The sequence below is a fragment of the Equus quagga genome, chromosome 15 (assembly GCF_021613505.1).
Source record: "Equus quagga isolate Etosha38 chromosome 15, UCLA_HA_Equagga_1.0, whole genome shotgun sequence".
In the NCBI taxonomy this organism is placed as follows: Eukaryota; Metazoa; Chordata; class Mammalia; order Perissodactyla; family Equidae; genus Equus; species Equus quagga.
Genome location: NC_060281.1, coordinates 36,633,356 through 36,640,400, shown reverse-complemented (window position 1 = coordinate 36,640,400; position 7,045 = coordinate 36,633,356). Strand labels below are relative to the sequence as shown.

Genomic DNA, 7,045 nt, shown 5'->3' with positions numbered 1-7,045 from the left:
ACACCATTTTCCTGATACCATAGATTTATCTCCTCCTTGTTCCTTTCTGCTGTAAACTGATTTTACATGCACACACACAAACACCACAGTTGGTGGTATGGGACAGTCATAGGGAAATCATACCTGGTTATTGACATCACTGGAATTAAGCTTCTCAAGACAAAGACTATAGAAATTGTTATTGTTTATCCCAAATAATGAGAGGTATTCATAGAACTTAAAATACATCAATATTTGTTTAATTAATAAGTGATTGCCTCCTAGAAGAATCTGAGGTCTAAGTGAGATCAACTCCAGCTCAATCACCATTCCAGTGATGGATATTTGAATAGCTTATTGCAAACTGAGTCCCTGCTTCTGAATTCCCTCCATCTCCTTCCTTTTCTTCTTTCTTTCCCCTATATGTCACCTCTGCTCTCTCCCTTCACCCATTACTCCCTTCATTTCTTGCATAACATAAATTTTCATTATTGGATAGTGAAAATAAATTTGATTTTGGAAGTTTTGGGATTGAGTCCTAGCTTATCTTCTTTTTTTTTTTTTTGAGGAAGATCAGCCCTGAGCTAACATCTGCTGTCAATCCTCCTCTTTTTGCTGCGGAAGACTGGCCTGAGCTAACATCCGTGCCCATCTTCCTCTACTTTATATGTGGGACGCCTCCCACAGCATGGCTTGCCAAGCTGTGCCATGTCCGCACCTGGGATCCAAACTGGTGAATCCCTGGCCACCGAAGCAGAACGTGCGAACTTAACCACTGCGCCACGGGGCTGGCCCCTAGCTTATCTTCTTATTAGGTAAACACATTTAGGCATATCATTTATTTTATCCCTGTGTTGACTTTCTTATTTATATAATGGGGACAATAATAACTGCCTGATTATTGGTGAGGATTAAATGTGACGTATTTGAATATGCCTGGCACATAGTAGGCAGCTTGTGAATGTCAGTATTCTTTTTTTTACTTCTCTTCCTTCATTCTTATTTCTTATCCTTTCCTCCCTTTTTCCTTTTCCTTTCCTTATTTCTCCCTTCCTCTGCCTTCTCCCCTTTCTATTTTCCAGCTCTAAACTCTCACAACACCTGTCCCCATTGACACTGTCTTGACCAGGTTGTAGGCCAGAATGGAAGCCTTGGCTCTGAGATGGCTGAGAACGAAAGGATCTGATGTTTCACTATTGGCGTTGATATCTTTCAATGGTAGCCTACAGGCCCAAAGAAGGTAGAGATCCTGGGGGTAGGCAAAGCTCTTTCAGCCTTTACTTTTTGTTCTTAACTTGATTGCAATATGGATATGCAATCCTTTCAGATGAGAGTTTTGACATGATAAGCCAGCCATGTTGCCTTCTGAATCTAGACTATTTTCTCTTCTCTTGTTGGAGGCCTACTCTGGAGGTACTCAAAAGCTTATGAGAACTATTGAACCACAAGATCTGGGAAAGCAGAATCTTTAAGCTACATGATCTGAACCATGAGGTGAGGCCCATAAAGAAAGAATTTTCATGGGGCTGGCCCCGTGGCTGAGTGGTTAAGTTTGTGTGCTCTGCTTCCAGCCCAGAGTTTAGCCAGTTCCAATCCTGGGCGCAGACATGGCACCGCTCATCAAGCCATGATGAGACAGCATCCCACGTGCCACAAATAGAAGGACCTACAACTAAAAATACACAACTATGTACCATGGGGCTTTGGGGGGCAAAAAGGGGAAAAAATAGAATTTTATGACTACTTAAGAGTCAGTTATTATCAACTAAACAAAGGTTAATAGTCACAGATTGTAAGGAATTAGTTACAACATGTGAGGGGCAGGATGGAGCCCTAAGAGAGGATCATGGAAATTGGATTCCTTCCACTATTATTAACCACATGACCATGGTATATCACTTTACCCTCTCTGAGCTATAAATTTGTAATGCAAATAATAAATATCATTTATGTATGGCCAAATGTCATGCCTCATACTAACTGCTTGACATAGGTATATTAACCATATTTTTTATTTTCTGATACTTTGACATCTTGGGGCCTTGCTGACCCTGGAAAGACCGTCCCTCCCCCAACCAGGGCTAGCCAATTCCTAGAGATAATAAACAAATTCCCTGTGACTGTGCCTTTCCTATGCAAACCAACCAATTCAGAGTCCACGCCCCACCGCTTCCTCCATCAGGCTCTTATACTCTGGGCTGCTAGTCCCATGCCCTAATCATCCCAAGGCCAGGCAGCAGACAACTAAGGACAGCCCCTGTGCTCCAGAGCCCGGGGAAATTATTCAAACTGGCCAATCCTCAGCCTGCTTACCCTGCTTCACTCATTCCTTCCCACAAAAACCACAATAAAGTCTCTTGCCCACGTTTTCCCTTAACTCTCTCTGCCTCCGTACTGATCTTGGTGCTGCCCCATGTGGCCCTGCGTGGCATGCCATGCCTTCTGCTTCTAGGGATCTGTGGGTATAAAAACTTCTTCCTTTGTGACAATCATTTCCACGTCTATGTGTTTTACCATACCTGATTAAAACAAATCCAGGGTACATTTAAAAACAATATGTTAATTCATTTAATCTTATGAGGTAGGTATCATTATTACCAGGTGGTGTGGGATTGAATTCTCTGATCTCTATGGCTATAGTAGAGGAACCCTTTTGCATGGCTGCTCTAAAGGGCTTTGAGGGTTTTTGAGGCATGATTCGGTGTCCTTGGATTATTATGCACAGATTAGAAGCCCTGAGACAGAGCTCAGAACTCTAGAGAAACAAATGGGTTTCTATCTTCAGAAAAAGCTCTCAAAGCCTCATAATCCACAAGCCCCAGCTGGGCCAGAAATCAACTCTATCTGCTCAGCTTTAGGAAGGACCTAGAAGAGACAGGATGACTGGAGGGACTGGATCAGAAAGGCACTTAGAGCAGGAGCAGGAGAATTGCAGCTGCTTTTGGTTTTGGATTACATTACCTGCTCGTCAGCCTCCAGAATGAAGTTTGCCAGTGATTAATTAAAATAAAAAATGGAAATTGTTTAATAAATAAAGTTTTTGTCTCTCACATTCGAGGGCTTATGTGGAGTAAAAAATAAAAGGGTTCATTGTATATAAAAGTAGTTGGGAGTTTATTCTCTAATTCTCCCATTTTCTCATTGTAAGTAACATATGCTATATGGTTTCTCTCTTCACTTATTTAGGCTCAATATATTACAATCTATTAGATCTCATAATCTATTAAATTATAATAGATCTATATAATCTAATAACTTATCTTTGTATACAATCATGTCATCTGAGAAGAATGACAGTTTTCTTTCTTCCTTTCTAATCGTTTTGCCTTTTATTTCCTTTTTCAGCATGACTACACAAGGCAAGCACGGAGGCACACAGGAGTCTGTAATCTTTAATAGAAGTGATGAGAGCTGGCATCCTTGATTTGTTACCAATCTCAAACAAAATTTTTTCAATATTCTCCATATAAATATTAAATATTTCACATTTAAGATTGATGTTTACTTTAGTTTTTCAATGATGTAATTTGTGAGGTTGAAGAAATTATCTTCTATTGCTAAGCTGCTTAGAGTTTTAATCATGACTGAATGCTAAGTTTTATCAAATACTTTTTCTGTCTCTACTGAGATGATTACATGGTTTTTTTCATTCCTAATGTGAGAATTAGAATGATTTACTTTTTAATGATAAGCTAACCTTGCAATCTTGGTAAAAACTCAAGACCAAAATGACTTGTAATTCATTTGAAACATGACTGTGTCCAGTTCCTTAACTTTCAGGACAATTTGTGTCTATGTTCAAGAGAGAGATCGACCTATGATTTTCCTTTCTCATAATGTCCCTGTCAGGTTATGTATGAAGGTAATACTAGCCTCAGTTTGTCAGTTTCTTTTTTAAAAAATTAAATGTAGACCTACCAACTGACGCAGCCATTCCACTCCTAGGTACTTACCCAAGAGAAACGGAAGCATATATCCATGCAAAGACGCATACACAAACATTCATGGTAGCTTTATTTATACCTGGGAATAACCCTAATATTAATCAATAGGTGAATGGGTAAGCAAATTGTGGTATATCCATACAACATTATACAATTTAGCAATAAAAATAAATGAACTATTGATACAAGCAACATGGATGAATCTCAAAATAATAATGCTGAGTGAAAGAATAAAATATGCATTTATACTGTATGATCCCATTTACATAAAATTCTAAAATCTACAAGTATATAATGTTTCATAAAACTACAAACATATAATGACAGAAAGCAGTAGTTGAAGGGGGACGGAGATTACAAAAGGGCATGAGGAAACTTTGGGGATAATGTCTATGTTCATTATCTTTATGTGGTGATGGTTTCATGAATTATACATATGTCAGACATACATATGTTTAAATATACGCAGTTTATTTTAGGAAAATTATGCCTCAATAAAGCTCCTTAAAAGATACATTAAGTGGAAAAAATTCATTGTGGCATTCTGTAAGAGTTGTTGTGGGTCTTCTCTTTCTTTTTCTCTCCTTCTCTTTTTTTCCTATGCTGTGGAATAGTTGTGTCTGATTAGATTTATTTCTTCCTTGAATATTTTAAAGAAATTCCGGGTAAAAGACGGAACATAGGATTTTTTTTTTCAATAGGAAGACTTTTAACAACTAATTCAGATTATCTCATAGTTTAACTATTCATAATTGCCATTCCTTCTGAATTTAATTTGACATATTTTGTTCTAATAATTTGTCCATGTCATCTAAATATTCAAATATATTTGGCCAGACTCTTTTCACTTTTGCAGAATCCGCTCCCTCTTCATCTTAATTTGCCCGGTTGCCTCTTCTCATGGTTTCAAGTCTCTGTTTAAACCTTGGTTCCCCAGATATTGCTGAAAGTCCGGCTAATTCACCCGGCGACGTGCGGGAGAACTCGGAGCTGGTCTCAGCAGAGACCAGGAGAAAGACCGCGCGAATCAGCAGTGGGTTTTACTACGTTGTTTCTCTAGCTCCTTCAAAATGTGGGAAGTTTTCCTTTCAAAAGAGGGTGACATTTAAACTGACTTCAAAAAGACATCTGTCAATACACTTTTTTCACCGTCAAATTACTGAGAGCCAACTGTAAACCCACAGAAGAGGGAGGGTCCTCATAGGCTAAGATAACCGAGACCTCCTGGCACTGCCGGACCAGGCGAATGGATCTCCTTGACATTCGTGCCCTGCCGACCCCATCCCGCTCACCGGGTCCGCAAGACCAGGGCTTGCGCTCCTCCCAATCTCCACACACCAGTTGGCTTGCCTGGCCAGGAGCTTCTTTCAAAGTACCAGCGGCTGGAAAGTGGAGGCTCGCGCCAGCTCCATCTTCAGAATCAGTCAGGTCCTAGAGGACATCTACGGTGATGCGTCATCTCATTTATTACTGCAAACAGGGGCGGAGAATTTTAAGTTCTCTTTCCGAAAGTGCTCGGTTGCTGTAATCTGGGATCTGAGAGTTGGGACGGTGAAGTCTGGGTAAGGAGAGGTTAAAAAGTGAAGAACAACCACGAAGGGATTCGAACCCTCAATCTTCTGATCCGAAGTCAGACGCCTTATCCATTAGGCCACGTGGTCTTACACTTATAAAGTCTCAAAAAAATATAACAAGTGTTGAAAGTCTGGACTATTGCCTGAAGTGTTTATGTATCTCGTGTAATCCTAATAAAATGACATTATCTACACTATTAATCTCACTTCAAAGATAGTGTCACTGATACTCACCGAAACTAAGTAATTTCACACTGCAACAGCTAAGGCGAAATGAGAATTACGATTTTCTCCAAACTCCTGCCCTTAACTTGACGCCAAATTTCTTTTCTGAACAAGATTTTACACGTGTGCTGCGATACCTCTCTCAGCCGGTTGCATGAAACTATAAAGAAATGGGAGAAAAGGAATGAACGTCGTTCTGTAATCACGGCTACAAACTCTTAGTTTATCTTCAGCATGAAGACAAAGTCAGAACTGAGACCTTCTGGGAGTAAATGAAAATCACCACGAGGTGGATGAGAAAGACCCCTCCTGCGATCCTCTCAGCGACGGGCCCACTCCCGCCAGGGAGGCTTAATTAGGATTGAACCGAGGGCATCTTCCTAGGCCTGGCCCTGCCAGGAAACCATGAAGAATAGATCCCATTGAGTACCCTCCAGTGAGACCCCTGTAAAAAGCCCAGGAATGGACCAGGCACTTAGTGAGCAGTTAGAAAATGTCTATCCTCTTGTGCAGCCAACTTGGTCGTAGTGTTCTGTGGCTCAGAGGGAAGGAGCTGTACTTCCGCTTAGGAAAGTTGGGGCTTGAGTCGACTTGTGATGGTTGTGTATTTTCTTTCCAGCTCATCATTTTCCCCAGCCATCCGCAGCTCATCGGATCTCGGCCTCCCACTAGCAACGGTGCCCGAGGGGAAAGCACACAGATGACGGGAAGGCCGCGCGCGAGGCCTGATTCCCTTACGCACACTGCCTGCTGTGGACCCTCCTCCAGTGGGAGCGGTGGGCGTGGTGGTGGAAGCAACAGGGCTGGAATCCGAGGCATCTCGGGGGCGTCATTCTCCGTAATCGCGAACTCGGAGGGCCGAATTTTGGTCTTCATTGACCCTACCTTCTCAGCACATCCTATCTCCCACACCCCACCCTCCAATATCAGTTACATATATTTTTCACATTTTAGAGGTACTGGAAAAATGGTGTTTTCTCAAAAGCGCTTCTGATCACGACTACACCTGAGGAGGCTGCACTCTTTCTCTTGTCCTCCAGGAAAGCAGCGCCCTGGTACTCTAGGCTACACAGGATCTAAGTGTCTGACTGTCTGGGTCTGTCCTCAAGCCAGCCTTCAGTAAACATTCAGAGAACCAAATTTAAACTGATACTTAAAAGATGAGAAAGGGTTAGCCAAAAAAAAATAAATAAATAAGAGCAATATACAGAAGGTGGATCAGAATGTGCAATGGTGTAAAGAATTTCGTCCAATTAATCTGAAAATCGAAATGAAACAGCAAACTCTGCAAAAAAAATCAATTAATAAATTTGACTAAAGAAG

At 41.1% G+C, this 7,045-nt stretch overlaps 1 non-coding gene across 1 annotated transcript; it reads right to left on the bottom strand.

Annotated features, from left to right (window-relative positions):
* Positions 1 to 5,511: 5,511 nt before the first annotated feature.
* On the bottom strand, positions 5,512 to 5,584 carry TRNAR-UCG (transfer RNA arginine (anticodon UCG)). The gene has a single exon. It is a non-coding gene; the product is annotated as a tRNA-Arg (tRNA).
* Between the last annotated feature and the right edge of the window lie 1,461 nt (positions 5,585 to 7,045).